The following is an 18,141-nucleotide window of genomic DNA, read 5'->3' as shown; positions in this document are numbered from 1 at the left end:
TTTGCTATCAATGTACCATCCTTATCAAGGGATACAATCTTACTATACCCAGCTTTTTATATTGTGAAAAAATAAGAAACTTTATCCCAAGAGTGCTACAGGAGAAATAAAACATGTTAAGTATCTTGACACTATGTCACTTCAAGAATTATAGATTTAGGGGGCGCCTGGGTGGTTCAATGGGTTAGGGCCTCTGCCTTTGGCTCAGGTCGTGATCTCAGGATCCTGGGATGGAGCCCCGCATCCCGCACTCTGCTCAGTGGGGAGCTGGCTTCCTCTGCTCTCTCTGCCTGCCTCTCTGCCTACTTGTAATCTGTCTGTCAAATAAATAAATAAAATCTTAAAAAAAAAAAAAAAAAGATTTAGGATTTCTCCTAAAAAACATCTCCTAATCATAAACACTTCAATAGCATCTAATAGCTACCCACATGCCAAATTATTTAAAACTAATGAGAAGGTATTCTGGAAAGTAGAGGGCTGCGCAAAAATGTTTACAGACAATAAATCACTTTCCGAGAGAAAATTCCTTTATACTCTTGATCTGTTTTTGCTTGTTATTCAGCTAAAATTAGGTTTCTTCTGTTACTTCTCGAAAAAGTTAAAATACAGAGAAAGTCCAAAAATTTTGTGTTGATGGTCTAATTACTAAGTATAAGAATAAAAAGTACCTACAAATTCTAATTTCAATTTTTTCAGATGTCTGACACCCAAATGTTCTACATCTATAAAAACCCGCATGTAAAGAAGGAATAACATTTATTAGCATGGAACAACATTTATTAGCACTGTGGAAGAGAACAGCTAAGTATAAAGTAATTTTCTTGTTTTTAAGTGAGGAGGAAGAGGCACAGAGATCCCCACCAGTTTCTATAGCTCACTGATTTTGGTTACTAGTGAAGCCTGAGCTATCTTATATTCAAGTGAAAGAATCAAGAAAGAAGATAAACAAGACTTTCTATTTTTGATGTTGTATTCTGTATTAAAAAGCGTAACAGGCTATTAAACTTCAGCAATATACACTTATGTTGTGAAGTTGGGAGAAGATGAGGAATAAAATACTTATTCATCTCAGTGGCTATGTATTTGCTATTATATGTGAGACCAGGAGACAAAGAGAGACATTTGCTTTGGTGGGCAAGATATCTACAGTATTTCTCACATGTTTACAAGTCATTTGTATTTCACTTGCTATGTATGGCCTAACCATATGCTCATATCCCAATATTGGACTTTTCCTTACTCATGTGTAAAACTTATTTATATGTAAAAAAAACACTTGCTTTTATGTCTCAAAAAAATATTTTTTAATTATACTTCATTTTATGGCAATTTTCCAATGCAGGTATTTCAAATTCACATATCTTTCTCTTTATGACTTTTGGCTTCTATACCTGTCTCGGACAAGTCTTGGCTTATTCCAAGAGTGTATTTTTAAAATGCTCTCATGCTTCTTTTGGTACTTCTACAGCTTATCCTCTGCCTTAAATCTTTCATTCATTTCAATTCATTTTAAATGTTAGGAATAAGTGAGATCAAAATTTGATGTTTTCTAAATGGCTAGCCAGTTACCTCTTTCTCATCCACAACTCCCACCTATTTAATAAGCTACATCTTAGTATGAATTTTTGCTATCTAGGTGGTATGGACTTTTAAAATAAGCTCTTGAAATAGACTACCAAACTGTTTTGTTCGAATCTGTATTCCCACCACTCAGAAAGGTGCTTAGATCCTGAATTCTTACTAATATCCCATGTTTTTTAAATAGCATTTTCAGAGTGACAAAAAAGTATTTCAATTTCCATTTATTTGATTACTAAACAAATTCAACAATCTTCTTTATTTCTTCAATGGTTTATTTGACCAAATGGACCATGATTTTTTTTTCCATTTTTACACTGGAACTTTAATGCTCTTTGATTTTAAACAGACAATATTTACTTCCTAACATTTGCCCTTTAATTGTGGAACACTTTGAAGGTGTTTAAGATTTTTATTTAGTCACATCTTTCAAGCTCTTCTTTGTTTCTCTGTAAATTCTTTGTTTCATATGCTTACAAAATCTTCTCAGAGGATGGAATCTATTTACCAATACAACTACCATTTTTTTGTAATCATTCCTTCTCGAGGATTCAAGTTTCACCTGAGGTCATTTCCTTTCAGTCTGAAGAGCATCCTATAGCATTCCTTGGTACGCAGGCCTCCTTGCAACGAATTCTCTCAACTTTTGTTTATCTGAAAAATGTCTCAATTTCACCTTCATGTTTTATGGATATTTTTGCTGAATTCAGAATTCCAGGTTGACAGCTTTATCCTTTTAGAACTTTAAACAGGTCATTCCATTGTCTTCTAACCTTCATCATTCCTGGTTAAGTCATCCTTTTTTGATATTTTAATTCCTATGTTCCTAATGTGTCTCCCCACCCTCCACCCTTTGGCTACATTCCATATTTTCTTTCAACCTGTGATATTCAGTAGTTTAAGATGTGCCTAGATGTGGTTTTCCCTGTGTTTATCCTGCTTGGGATTCATTTAACTTCTTGGATTTGAAACTGATTTTAATCTGAGTAAGTGATGGCAATTACTTCTTCCAATTTTTTTTTTAAAGATTTTTATTTTTAGTTATTTGACAGAGCAAGAGAGAGAGAGAGAGAGAGAGAGAGAGAGATCACAAGTAGGCAGAGAGGCAGGCAGAGGGAGAGGGTGAAGCAGGCTTCCTGAAGAGCAGAGAGCCCAATGCAGAGCTAGATCCCAGGACCCGGAGATCATGAACTGAGCCGAAGGCAGAGGCTTAACCCACGGAGCCCAGGCGCCCCTTTATCCGATCTGTTTCATCTCTCCTTCTGCCATTCATATGTTAGACAGTTTAATACTGTCCCATTGGCCATCGAGGCTCTGTTCATTTTTTGTAATGCTTCTGCATTCCTTAGATTGACAAATTTTTATTTATCTTCAAGCTCACCAATTCTACCTCTGGCCTCCCCAATCTGTTGTTAAATCCATTCAGTGAAATTTTCATCTCAGACATTGGACTTTTTGGTCCTAGAATGTCTATTCATTTTTATAGTTTCCACTTCTCCACTGACATTACCCATCTGTTCAGTCATTATCATGCTCCTCCCTTTAAGTCATTGAAAATACTACAGATGCTTTTTAAAGTCTGCTAATCCTGCTAATATTAGCGTCTGCTACCATTTGGGGTAGATGATGTTGGCATAAAGTCATATTTTCCTGATTCTAGTAACTGTGTATTATAAACTGGATATTGTGGAAGATATGTTGTAGAGACTTTAGGAGTCTCTTATGATCTCGTGAAGAATGAGGATTTGTATTATACCTGGCAGTTAAAATCAATGGCTAATCAAGTTGGACTTGTGGATGCTTAGTTTACACTGGTTTATACTTTTTTAGCATGGGTCTTAAGAACATGTTTACCAAGACCCTTTAATTTGGTGGGAATTAAAAACCAAATTCTGTCCCCCTGCTGAGGATAGCTGCAGTATCTCTAGTCAGCATTTTCAGTCTTACAGCTGTTGTTTTCCATTGAGCTCAGCAGTATCTTACATTCACAATTCAGGGGTCACCTAAGTCTTGGGGTGGGGGGTTAGTCATAGATTTTAAGGCTATCCTACTATAACTCCCTCCTTTCTGGAATTCATCAATTTCCAGCAATTCTGGCACTCTCAAACTTCATTCCTTGACACCTTAAACCAGTAAGACTCTGACTTTCTACCTGATTTCCAGCTGCCCTGTGCGGCATGGTCTTTTGCTCAAGAGTAAAGCTATATAAACTTTTTTTTTTTAAAAAAAATCTGGCAGTTTTCCAAAGTATATCTTCAACTAGGTTCTGAGATACAGTATTGTTCAACCTGTATATGATGCTGTCATAAGAAATCTTAGCCTAACATTAAGTATACATTATCTCTAAAATATAAATGCATGATGTACAGCTTTTAAAAACTGATCTTTAAAAGGTGTTATTGTATTTATAATACTTGCAACTGCAATGGCTTCAAGGAATACCTGAATTTATTAAACTTTTTGACTTTTTACTGTAAGTAACCTGTGTATTAATTCATTTAGTCTTTCAATAAATATGTCCAATGTCTATTGTGTGCCAGACATTCTCCTAGGTGGCATATATACAATACCAAGATAGAAATAGGCAAGCCCTCTGTTCTGTGGAATTTTCATTCCAGTGCATCTAAAAAACTGAACAAAGACATTTCAGACTATGTCTTCCCCAAACAATAATATGAGTGATTTTGCCAGATCTACATTATAATAAAGTGATGCCCTTTTTTCATATGCATAATTTTGAAAGAAAAATTGATTTTACATTTGGACATTATGGTAGTCCCATAAACTAAATAAATACTTATCAAAATCCATTGTAAAGCTTTCTTTTAAAAAACTACATATACCCTGACAGCAACTCTGCTTTTCATTGTAACAATGATTTTCTGACACCATAAATAGCTGACAATTTAAGTTATACAAAAAGGAATCACTGGTTATTTGACGATACAACATAGTATAGAGAACATTCATTTAGGTCACTGTGCATAATTTCAGGAACCTATACTGGTAAATAAATAGTGGGGGAAATCTTCAAAACCTGACTCATATCTTTGGTTCTACCATTCCTTTAGAGTTAAATAAAGGCTCCTAAGGCAGTGAGAAAAGAACTATCTATCTTTCCATACTATCTCCTACAGGGAGAGCTGCAAATAACAACCTATCAAATTTAAACATGGCTAGGTACATTTTAATGTAGTAACTGACTACCAAAAACCAGAATTTAAAAACAAAAAACCAAAAAACCATAATTATCATAAGCCATCTTTTGATCGAACCACAACTGGAAGTGATATATTAAAAATAATGTGTCCAGGGTGCCTGGGTGGCTCAGTGGGTTAAAGCCCCTGCCTTCGGCACAGGTCATGGTCCCAGGGTCCTTGGGATCGAGCCCTGCATCTGGCTCTCTGCTCAGCGGGGAGCCTGCTTCCTCCTCTCTTTCTCTTTGCCTGATTTCTCCGCCTACTTGTGATCTCTGTCAAATAAATGAATAAAATCTCTAAAAAAAAAAATAATATGTGTCCATATATAAGCTGATTTTGGCCCAAAGTAAACGGTGCTTTTGTAAATCTGAAACATCTCATTAAGATAAGTCTGAGGCATTTAATTTTCTTGGATTTTCATATATGGCTTTCTCTAAACAAAGGTAAACTACTAAAGTTCATTATAACAATGTTTGCTGTTACTCAAAAAGATTATTTAAATGTCTAAAGTTTTTTTTTTTTTTTAAGTTATGGCATTCATTTTGCCAATGTCAAATTTGAAAATGCCATATTTTCCTCTAATAAATCTATCCCCAATATAGCTGCCAAATTCAGCTATCAGAGCAGTGCAGGTTCTGGGCCTAGTTCTTGCTGCCCAAATAATACTGAGGCACACTCTTATAAAAAACTCTAAAATATTAAACATCTCTTTATACTATGTGTGTTAAAGTAAAAATATAATAGGCACTACAATACATATTTGGAGAAGAATAAAAATGCTTAAAAATAACAGCTAATACATGGATAAGCTTCAAAAAAATCCATGAAATCTCTAAAATGGTATACTAAATAGTGCATAACTGTACATTCTATGGACAGAATCCATAACTTTCAAGAGATTCCCCAAGGAGTCTAAACAAAAGGTTAACAGCTACCGCTGAGATATTGGAATTTAATTTGCCAGTAGATGTTAACATCAGTTTCTGTAAATTTTCTGCTCTTGGTAATTTATATCAGAATGATATTCTTATCTATACTAACTGTTAACTCAGTTAGAATGCACTTGTATCCCGTTAAGGTTTGAAGCTGCAGTTATTTCCAAAAGAGTTAAGTTTTGGAGAAGGTTAATAGCAACTTCTTTCAAGACATGTCTCCAAAGGCAAAGGAAACAAGCGAGAATGAACTTTTGGGACTTCATCAAGATTAAAAGCTTCTGCACAGCAAAGGAAATAGTCAACAAAACAAGGAGGCAACCCACGGAATGGGAGAAAATATTCACAAATGACACTACAGACAAAGGGCTATAAAGGATCTATAAAGAACTCCTCAAACTCAATGCATACAAAACAGATAATCTCGTCAAAAAATGGGCAGAAGACATGAATAGACACTTCTCTAAAGAAGACACACAAACGGCTAACAAACACATGAAAAAATGTTCACCATCATTAGCCATCAGGGAGCTTCAAATCAAGACCATGCTGAGATACCACCTTACACCAGTTAGAATGTCCCAAATCAACAAGACATTGTTGACAACAAGACAATAAACAAGTATTGGAGAAGATGTGGAGAAAGGGGAACCCTCTTACACTGTTGGTGGGAATGCAAGTTGGTGCAGTCACTTTGGAAAACAGTGTGGATATTCCTTAGGAAATTAAAAAAAGAACTACCCTATGACCCGACAATTGCACTACTGGGTATTTATCCCAAAGATACAGATGTAGTGAAAAGAACGGTCATATGACCCCTGTGTTCATAGCAGCAATGTCCACAATAGCCAAACTGTAGAAAGAGCCAAGATGCCCTTCAACAGACGAGTGGATAAAGAATATGTGGTCCATAAACACAATGGAATATTACTCAGGCATCAGAAAGGATGAATACCCGACTTTTGCATCCATATAGATGGGACTAGAGGAGATTATGCGGAGTAACATGAGTCAAGCAGAGAGAGTCAATTATTATGGTTTCACTTACTTGTGGAGCATAAGGAATAACACAGAGGACATTGGGAGAAGGAGAAGAGGAGTGCGTTGGGGGAAACGGGAGACAAACCGTGAGAGACTGTGAACACTGAAAAACACGCTGAGGGTTTTGGAAGGGAGGGGGCGGGGGCTTGGGTGATCTGGGTACTAAGGAGAGCACATATTGCATGGAGCACTGGGTGTGGTACATACAATGAATCTTAGAACGCTAAAAAAAAAAAAAAGTTTTGGGGAAGGTTAAAAAACAACTCTCATCCCTAAAACAAATGTCTCAGGTTCATAATGGAAGAATAAACATGAGGCATGTATATGGCCTAAAATAATCTATCCCATGTTTTATATAAAATTATACAAATAATGAATTAATATTATAAACTAAATTAATATTGTAAACTAAAAGGGCAACTGATTATTAATATGTATATAAAGGTATTATAAATGCTACTACATCTTCTTCACTTAAAACGGCAATTACCACTGGAAAATGTTTTTATCATTCCTCGTAAAGTAAATCAATGACAATAACTCTTTTTAAAATGTAATGGACACAGAGGTAAAATATTTGCTGTCCAATAAGAAAGAATCAGCAGTGGTGCTAGAAATACAATCTAAATGCCTTTCAATTATTTGAAGGTCTCCTCAGAAACATGAGCATATTATATGCAGCTCTAAGGAAATCTGGATTCTATTTATTGCTACCAAGTGGTTTTGTGGCTTTGGTTCAGTAACCACCTCTCTGTACCATCTGTAAAACAGGGAATACACAACTGTAGCAGTAATGAGGTTATGTACTCACCTGTTTCATTTTTCTCCCAAGCACATAGGAGGACCACATTTTCCATTCCATTTGCTGCTACATGCAGCCATGGATCTAGTCCTGACCAATGCAATGATGTATGCTCCTTCCAGGACTGGTCCCTAAATCTTCCTTTCACATATCCTTTGAGCTCTCACTCTTCATCACTGGCTTGTTGAATGTAGTAATTCTAGTGGTGACTCCAAGCAGGCCACAGAGGCAACTGAGTCACAAGACGGAAGGAATGTGGATACTGGATTCATCCACATGGTGTGTGAGAAATAAAGTTTTACTGTGCTCCACCGTGAGATTTTGGGGTTCTCTGTTTCAGATACAATTATCTTAACCTACTTTAGTGGGGGGAAATAAAATAAGGTAAAAAATTTAGAGTAGCTTGGGGGGGATTTTTAAATATTATACATATGTGGGGTAATGACAAGAACTTTTTATCCAGAAACTAAGGCATGGATTTTGGATTCACAAGTCTGGGTTCAAGCTCAGCCTCTGACACTTACTATGCTATGGGACACTGAGTTAAATTACTAATAGTTTTTTCAACTACAAAATAGGAGTAATAATAATAATAATACCTACAGCCCACCAGATTATTATTAGGATTAAGCGAAATAAAATATACAAAGAATGAAGAATAGGGTATGGCACTTTTAATTACTTTACAAATACTAGCCAAACTATTAAAAATATTTAAGAAGATGGCACAAGTCTAACTAAACCACCTACTGAATAAAACTGTTGGAAAGATTATCATATTTAAGGTTAGTAATAAAACAAACTGATGGTTCTGAGAGGGCTTTTCTAATAGAATCAGAAAAATTAGTCATGTGGAAGTTTGGAATACATCATTATAGTACATTAATTTCTCTAAGGCAAATATGAATGTTTTTAGTCTTATGTTTATACAGCTACAAACCTACCTCAAGTGGTCTAGCACATATTTTAAAGATTCTATTTAATTGTCAGAGAGAGAGAGAGAGAGAGAGAGTGCACACGCGCACATGCACAAGCCCACCAGGCAGCTGGAGAAGCAAATTCCCTGCTAAGCAAGCAGCCCATGCAGGGAGCCCAATGTGGGAGTCTATCCTAGGACTCGGATCATGACCTGAGCCAAAGGCAGACACTTAACTGACTGAGCCACCCAGGCGTCCCGTGGTCTTTCCAATATTAAAAATGGATTAGGGGTGCTCGGGTGCTTCAGTGGGTTAAAGCCTCTGCCTTTGGCTCAGGTCATGATCCCAGGATCCTCGGATCAAGCCCCCACATCAGGCTCTCTACTCAGCGGGGAGCCTGCTTCTCTCTCTCTCTCTCTGCCTGCCTCTCTGTCTACTTGTGATCTCTCTCTGTTAAATAAATAAATAAAATCTTTTAAAAAATGGATTAAAAATTTTGATTCAACTATTTAAAACTGTATGAGGTGAGGGTAATTCAAACAGATCATTAACATAGGCAAGTACAGTTTCCAGCAAGTTTTTTTTTTTAAGATTTTATTTATTTATTTGACAGAGAAGAGACCAAGCAGGCAGAGAAGCAGGCAGAGAGAGAGAGAGGAGGAAGCAGACTCCCTGTCAAGCAGAGATCCCGATGTGGGACTCGATTCCAGGATTCTGAGATCACGACCTGAGCCGAAGGCAGAGGCTTAACCCACTGAGCCACCCAGGCGCCCCATCCAGCAAGTTTTTAAGAATGATTCAAATATACTATTTTGAGCTCTGTCCTTTAAATAGTTTCTACAATTCCACAGAAAAAGAAACAAAGTTCAGAGCATACTATTCCCATATTTCCATATTCCATAACCCTCTCCAAAGAGGGTTCTTAAACAGCTTCACAAACATATACCTGCCACATTCACCTCCTGAAGCCTATTCTTGATTGGATGTAGAACAGAATGGTACTTTGTGGTTTTAATAATACTCATGAAAACTACTATTTACTTAATCTATTACAAAAAGAAAGCTGATGCAGAAAGCAAAAGCCTTATTCATTCCATTTTTCCAAAAAGAGAAAGATTAAAAACATTTTGGCTGCCTCATGCCAGGCCCTCTTTGTTCAGAAGGACAAACCAACAGGTAAATAGGAAAGCATAATGCAAAATCCTGGGCATGACAGAGTACTCAGAAACATTCAAAATGCCACACATGATGGAATGCCTAGAGAAATTCAAAGGTTTTTAAATAGGTTTTAAAAACGATATCTAGTTGCCAAAAATTTTTTGAACTGGTTAAAATATTTATTGCTACAGATTAACAGAAGGGTAATACTAACCTCATCTGAAATCTTAGCCACATCTATCTACTTTTCTGAATTTCAGTTTCCTTATTTACAAGTTGAACCAGATGATGTCAAAGGTCCCTTAATTCTAAAAGACTAAAATTCAGGGTGTCTGGCTGGCTCTGTTGGTTGAGCGACTGCCTTCAGCTCAGTTCATAAACTTTGAGTCCCTGGATGAGTCCTGCATCAGGCTTCCTGATGAGCAGGGGGTCTGCTTCTCCCTCTGACCTTCCCCCTCATGCTTACTTGCTCTCATTCTCTCTCTAATAAATAAATAAAATCTTAAAAAAAAAAGACTAAAATTCCAATTACAAATGCATAGTTTTAATATACAGCATACTTTAGAGTTAAAAGTGGATAATTTAGATTTTTCTGAGACAATTTTGTTTTAAAAAATCTCCAAATTCTCTAAAATATTAGTATGCTCTTTTGTAAATCCAGTGGAATGAGTATAATCTTTGCCTTTTTGGTAGTCTTCTTCTGAGACCAAATACGAAAGCACATATGTGACTGATCCAGAATTACTAAGTTGAACTGAAAGTCAGGATATAAACCTTTTCTTGGCTTTACAACTCTCCCAGAATGACTGTGCTTCACTCTTTTTCCCTATCAAATAAGGTAAAATGTGCTATCATCTATTTCACTGGATTAGTATTAAAGTATATTTTTGAAAGTATGTTTTTGAATACTGAACTCAGACAAGAGATTTTTTTTCCCCATTGGTAACTTGTCATAGCAAATCTAAGTATAAAAACAAAAGAAAGAAGTTCCCATGAGACTACTGCATATGAAGGTCCTGTTACTGCCCACACTGGAATCAGTTACAATGAATAAATCAATACAAAATGCTACTGTAATAGGAAGAATCTGGAAAGGTGAGTAGGTCCACTGCAGCACCAGATTTTAAATCTCTGATCTACATAAATACTGCCTAAACTAATCTATCCTGCAGTTTTTGTTTACATGAATAACCAACACTTCTTAAATAGGCATTCTTAAAATAGTGAAATAAAGTCCTTCGGAAAGAGGGTTAGGGACTGATCAGTGGGTGTGAAAGGGGGAAATAAAACAACCATTTAGAAAAGCCTATCATCACAAGATAGATTATGTATAGCACAATGACTAATTCTTTCATCCAAATCAGGTTACCTGGTAAGCAGTTACACATAGCCAAATCAAACAGATGTCTCCTTACGGCAAGCAATACCATTTAAAAAAACAAAACAAAACAAAATTTTTATTACGAATGACTATCCTTTGGCTTTTTACATAAACATAATATACTAATGTCCTTAGCAAAAACTTGTGGCACCACGTAGTAGATTGGTGGTCCTCAAAAGTTATGTTCCCATTCATGTCTGGAACCTGTTATTAATAATATCTCAGAAAAATTTTTAGTAGTTAACTTAGAATCACCAACCTGGAATGATTTGTGGAGATAAGACAGGAGTCAGGCCTTGAAAGAAGAGGACCTTAGATAAGTAGGGAAAATGGAAAAGGGTATTCCAGGCAGAGATAAAAGGCCTATGAAAAGTCATGGGGGTGAAACTAAGGATGTTTTATTAACATATTTACCAAACAGATCAACTGGCTTCAATGTTGAAGCCCCCCCGCCCCAGAATGGTGAGAGAATAAGGTTAGCTTGTGGAAGGTTTTGAATGCCATGAAAATTTGAAATTTATCTGTAAGAAGCAAATGAAGATTTGTAAACAAAAAGACTTATGTGATCATTCAGAAACCAGGTGATTAATGAAATTTCAGTCTGGGAAGATAAGAGAAAGTGGTCTGAAACTTTGGCTCTACCACATTAGCTGTGTGGATAATTCTTTAGACCAGCACAATCCAACAGCACTTCCTGAAATGATAGAAATATTCTAGACCTGCACTGTCCAATATGGTAGCCAGTAGTCGCATATGGCTATAGAGTATCTGAGACATAACTGGTACAACTGAGGAAATGGATTTTAAATTTTTTTTAATGTTAACTAATTTAAACTTAAATAGCCTCATGTGTCTAGTGATGACACATTGGACTGAGTAGCTCTACACTATAGTTCTCTCACTTAAAAAATGGAGAGGTTAAATTAGAACACTAGTGTCACTAGGATAAGTTCCACAGCCAAATCAAGTTGGTGCCACATTCCAAGAAAAAAGTAAATGAGTATTCGAGTAGATGCACCTGAACATAACTAGAGCAATTCCAGGTTTGTAACCTTGTCATTTCACTCTTTGTATCTCTGTAATTAATTTAAGAGATGCCCTCTGTCTCCTGATTAGTGATTTTTCAAATTGGTCTTTAGGTTGATATTTCCTAGGAGTCTATGGTTAAATATCTAATGAATCTAATTTATTTTTTTTTTATTTTTCATTATAAGATTTTATTTATTTATTTGACAGAGAGATCACAAGTAGGCAGAGAGGCAGGCAGAGAGAGGAAGGGAAGCAGGCTCTCCGCCGAGCAGAGAGCCCGATGCAGGGCTCGATCCCAGAACCCCGGGATCATGACCTGAGCTGAAGGCAGAGGCTTTAACCCACTGAGCCACCCAGGCGCCCCCTAATGAATCTAATTTAATAGAACTTCTGTGGAAAGGAACAAACATTTCATGCAAAATGCCCCTAGATGTATGCTGTTCAGTATAAATATGTACTGGATCAAAAACTTAGTATGAATAAAAGAATGTAAAGTCACTCAATATATGCTGAAATGGTAATATTTTGGATACACTAGATTAAATAAAATATATTACGAAAATTAGTTTCATCTGCTTTTTACTTTTAATTTAGCTAATTGAAAAATCTTTACTTATGACTCACATTAGACTTCATTAATAATGACAGCCCTGCTGTAGAGAGTTATGAAATAGATACCTTATATTACACATATTCAGTTAGTACATATTTATTCAACATCTATTATTGTCAAGCTTTATGCTAAAGGCTGAGACCTTAACAGTGAACAAAGAGAATGGTCCCTGCCATAATTTTTAAATTATCTCCTACACTTCTAATGCACATTTCACATATATTATCACATTTGTGATAATGCATAAGGATAATTTAATTTTAGAATACTTTACCATATGGGGGAGCAAATGCCAATACTTGACTTAGAAATGACAGAATATAAAGCATAAAGACTCACACTAATGGCTGTCTATTTTTATAATACATGCTATATAATGTTTATCTGGAAGCCTAATACTATCACATTCCAACAGCTTCTTCCAGTTTCTTGATGCCTCCCTCTAACTAGTTTGCTCCCTCTTTATGGCTCACCTTTCCCAGACTGTCTCTTCAACTGGCAACCTGCCTGCTAATCATGTTACAGCAGGGTTATTTATACTTTCAGGGGTCTACAAAGAAGGAAAGACGTTGAAAATGTAAAGTGTACATAATTTTAGGCAGCCAACTCCTGTGTTTTGGACCCAAGACTGAGATTTGAAGTTTCTTTTGGGTTTAAAACTTGGGTGATTTCTGTAGGATTTCACTTCATAATTAAAAGCACAAATTTACTTGAGAGCTAAAACAACTCATTAGTTTTGACCCACTGAGGCGTTCACGTAAGAAAACTTTACCAAATAGGACTTCTAAAATGAATTAACTAGTGGTATTTTATCTAGCAAATGATTTTCAAAATAAAATACTAGGTAACATCAATAGGTCAAGAATATGTATGTTTTTAAGGCTAATGGCATTGCTTTCAAGAAACTATTACCAATAAACTAAATGCTCAAGTTTATAGACAGCTACAAAGAAAGCAAGAAAAACAAACCTACTTTATCAAAAGGTGGTAATTTTTCCCACTTTAATAGAGAAAGTATTACTGACATATGATAGCTATTGAGAAACAAATGAAGTACCCAAGTTTCAAACACCCAAAGTGATCTCACTGCCTTTTTTGGTTTAAGTCTACCACCATCTGAAATACAGATGTGGTGAGCAAAGGAATTATTATCCCTCGGTCTATTGCTGTGCAGGTGTGGTTACATACGCAGTTGTTTCAATGTTATGCATCTTCTACGAGCAAACAAAAAACTATTATGACATTTTTTTTTTTAAGCTAAAGAAAATAATAATTACTCATTGGGGGGAAAATGCCTAAGGAAAATAGAGCTATTTTCCATAAATAATCAAATTAGCACTTTGCTAAAAAGGAGTCAAATCAAAATCTTTAAATGAAAGTAATTCATACAGGATCATGGGTCCTTTCAATCATTAAACTACTAGTGCTAACATGCCAAATACAATGCAATTAAATATAAGTTGACAAATTCAACTTTTCTTTGGTCTTCAACCCCAAATGGCCTATTTTTCATATGTGCCTCAAACAAAAGAGCATAAAGCTGAGTGCAAAATCAGTCTGCATTTGACAATCGATTGTCACTTGTTAGTAGCATCAGGAAAACAAGTAACAATTCCCTAAAATTTCCTTTATAACCTGAAGAGAGAATATAAGGAGACAATTCAGATGTAAATGTAACAAAATTTATCTGCTCCCCCCCCCCCTTACTCTGTGCCCAGCACTAGACCAGGGTCTTTTTACACGTTATCTCAACTATTTGTCCTCCCCCCTCCCTCCTTGATAAATTCAGAAAACTACATTTTTCAATTCTCAGTGCCCTTCAGATTAAAAAAGCAAAACAAAGCTGGGAGAGTGGGAGATGATTACAAACCAAAGCATTTCTGTGATAAACCTAAATGTTTAAGGCTAAAATCAGAACCTGCCATAATACTATACAAGAGAGTCTTTCACATGCTAAAAAAGTTTGCTTCAAATTACCTATATTTAATTCTATCTAATAACCCTATGATAGTATAGGTATCATATACCTATAACAAATAGTATCTTTCAATCTGATCTCACTAAAGAGAGGGGGCTCCAAGGGTCTTACATTCACAACTGGAAAAATATTACTTTATGACCTTCCCTACTTCAAATTTATGAAATACGTTTATTTGCAACTAAGATGCTGAGGTATCTTTAAAAACAGATACTAATCTAGTACCTTCCATACATTAGGTAGAAAAAAATATGGTTTCATTTAGTCAAGTAAAACGGCACCCCAAATTCTACAAATCGCCATGATAATTTTAAAAGGAAATTTCAACACTGGTTAGATAGTAAAATGGACTGTTCTTTATTTAAGCCCTTCCCAAAATGAAACAACAATATTTTAAGTAGCCACTATCTGGAGACTTGGGTTGTGTTTCAACTCTTAAAACACACGGCAGTTTTTAAAAAGTTAATCTTACTGGACTCCTCCTGGAAGTCAACAATATTGAAAAAATATTTTAACATTAGTTGCCAAGTGTAATTTTTTCCCCCTCAGAAAGACTCGTTGGGGTGACATTAAAATAGTTTCCATGGAGGCATGAAATTTAAACTTGCTATATTGTATACAATAAAAAAGAGTACTAAACAAAGAAAAAGGACCTTTTGCTGTTGTTGTTGTTGTTGCATAATGTAATTAAGTCCCAAGACTTAATTCCAAATCTTTACCATGGAATTCCAAATAGCAAGAAAAGAACATTTGAAAATAAGAGTTAACAATAGATCATCGCCATTTTCGACACAGAGAGAAGTATTTACATTTTAATTCAGTCCAGTCAGTTGGGTGTTAAGGAAGCATAAAAAGGCAAATACGGTAATAGCTTGAATTATAAACAGACGTGGAAGGCTGCCTATTAAGATGGTTAATGGCAAAACTGAAAATGAAAACAAGGCATACCGTCATACTTCGTGTAACCAAGAGTCAAGGAATCTAGGTTAAAATAATAAAAAATGAATAAGACAGCCATGTTCTTACAAAAAGAAAAAAAAGTAGAACGGAAAGAAAAGATCACAAACATTTTAAGGCAACCATGGGGAAAGACTGCTTTACGCCTCCACTGTTTACTAACATTTAAAACTAGCATTTCTAGTCAACACCTGGGTTTGAAAATAGCAGCACGGAAACATTGTCTTTTCCAACGTAAACCCAACAGAACATTCTGCAACGTTCTGAATAGTAAACATTAACCAGAATAAAGCATCGTTCGCGTATTTCCACCTTTAAGGACCAATGGGAAAAAATTAAGACCTTTTTTTTCTCCCATATATAGCCTTGGCGCCCCTCTCTCCCCTCTTTTATTTATTGCCCTTGTCGCGGGGCTAATGAACCCTAAACTTCTTTTTCTTTTTCCCATTAATGGCAATGGGGAGGAAGAGCAACGAGAGAGGGAAACCCAAATGACAGGGAAAACGAAATTAAAAATCGTGGCATTTCTTGCTGGGTGAAGGCTAGGAACACCCTGAGGGTTTAGCAAGAGAGACGATCCTGGGTAGACCCCTCTTAAAGCACCCTTTAACTAAAGCAACACCATTTTTCGTCTGTTTAATTTCTGCTTTTGAAGGGGATGGCAGTTCTCCCCGAAGAATCTTCCCGGGTGCATGCCACCCATTCCCCAGAGCCCCCTGCAGCAGGGGTTGGGGGCTCTCGCCCCAGGTCTGAATTTGCAGCGAGGCCCGGGAATCGGTCCCGTTAGAGCCGATTTCACCCATCAGGAATGCGCTCCACCCCCGCCGCCTCCGCGCGGCGGCCGCCCTCGGTGTCGGCTGCTTCGGCGGCCCGGGAAGTGCTGCCGGGGAGCGCCGCCTCGGCCCGTCACAACACTGCTGGGTTGGCCGCCGACTCCACAGACTGCCCCGGCCGGGAGGGCAGAGCTCGGGGCGGATCCCACGCTCAGGCTCAGCCTGCGCGGCCCGGGGGGGCGCCAGCGCCGGGTCCGGGCTGTGAACGCGAAACCAGCCAACGGCCTGACCCCCAGGACCAGGACCGACCCCCGCCCCGGCCCCTACCCCGGGGCCAGGCCCGAGAGGGGGCGCCTTTCCCGTGGGATTTCTGAATCCATTTCCGTCCCGGGGAGGGGCGCGAGGGCAGCGGCCGTGCCGGAGCGCCTCGAGTCGGAAACGGGAGCCGCCCCTGTCCTCCCGCACCCAGGCGCAACCTCCACCCGCGCCGACCGTACCTTCAACTCCTCAGAGCGGCGGCGGGTGCCGGAGTGCGGGAGAGGAGGCCCATCTCTCAGCGGCGGCGGCAGAAGCCGAAGGAAGTACGGAGGAGGGCTCCTCAGACCCGCCGAGACGCCTCTCAGCTGGGGCGGGGGGAACGCAGAGGAGGGGTCCCGACCGCCGCTTTCCCGAACTCCTCCTCCGCAGTTCTGTCTTGACGGCTGTTCCCGGGAACCAGCGCCCCAACTGCCATTCTCCCCCTCCTTCAGCCCCCGCTGTCTCCGCCTCCTCCTCCCACTCCTTCCTCCCGCCCCCGGCCCACCCCGCCCCGCCCCGCCCCGGCGCGCCGCCCGCGTGCCGTGCGTCATGGCGTCACGCCCAGCGGATCCGCCGCGGGCGGCTCTGGGACGCTGTCGTTCGCTCGCGCACGTTCGGCCTGGCGGGTCTTGGTGTGTCCCGCCTGCGACCGGGCGGCTGGGTGGACAGCGCCCCGCTCGTCCCTTACGCGGTCGAGTCAGCCGCCCTTTCTGCCCCTCGGCAAGCAGCACTTCGCCCCGAGCGGGCGGGGCTGTGGAGCAGGTGTCGCCTCCGAGGATGGGTGGGGTGGCCGGAGCTGCTCCGGACGTGGTGGTAGATGCTGGACTTGAGGACCCTGGCTCTTGGCATCCCGCACACTATTTATGACTCGTTTCTTTGTGTTCTCACAGTTCACCTGTTAGGTTGGTATCCCCAGGGAGGGCAAAGCCGGGATGTTGCTGCGAGTTTCTTCTCCCCTCCGCGTGGAATTGTCTTCCCCCAGGGTGACGGCGCTCCCACCCTTTGGTTCTTAGTTTTAAGAGACCCCATTCTTCCGCAGGGGCTGCTAGCAGCAGCGCTTCACCACCGTTTAACAAACACCCTGTGTGAGCGTGCAGAGAATATCTGCCCCTCGCCTCCTCTCTTCCCCCGCATCGCTTACTTTCACAAAGTCGCTTAAGTATTCAGAATTCATCCTTTAGTACTTACTGATATTCTGAATTACTTGAATCCAGCTTTATGTGTTCCAGCCCCTTCTTATCCTTTAAGCCAGTCATACCTCCCCTTTGAATTTTTTAACCTGCGTCTGGTTTAGTATCAGTTCTTTTCAGTGCATAAACTGAATAAACTGAATAAACATAAACGGAATAAACATTCAGTGCAGACCGGGTTAACTCCTTCATAGTTGATGTCAGGATTAAGAGTCACTCTTCCCTGGAATACTGAGAAACGGAATGTGATGGATGCTGGACAGAATGTCCATTTGCCATCTGTTACTTAACTAAA

The 18,141-nt window shown here is 38.7% G+C and overlaps 1 protein-coding gene across 3 annotated transcripts in view; it reads right to left on the bottom strand.

Annotated features, from left to right (window-relative positions):
* The window catches only part of RNF19A (ring finger protein 19A, RBR E3 ubiquitin protein ligase), a 58,129-nt gene extending 40,960 nt beyond the window's left edge, over nucleotides 1-17,169 (bottom strand). The window contains exon 1 of one of the 3 annotated variants that reach the window (XM_082722739.1): nucleotides 16,857-17,169. The gene's annotated coding sequence lies outside the window, so the exon portion shown is untranslated. Of the gene's footprint in view, nucleotides 1-7,562; nucleotides 7,856-16,856 lie in introns of those variants that run through there. The other 2 variants (XM_082722738.1, XM_082722737.1) reach the window with 2 other exon arrangements.
* Nucleotides 17,170-18,141: the final 972 nt, after the last annotated feature.

The sequence above is a fragment of the Mustela nivalis genome (assembly GCF_964662115.1).
Source record: "Mustela nivalis genome assembly, chromosome: 2".
Taxonomy (NCBI): Eukaryota; Metazoa; Chordata; class Mammalia; order Carnivora; family Mustelidae; genus Mustela; species Mustela nivalis.
The sequence above is the reverse complement of the archived record's forward strand: the minus strand, read 5'-3'. Positions and strand labels throughout refer to the sequence as shown.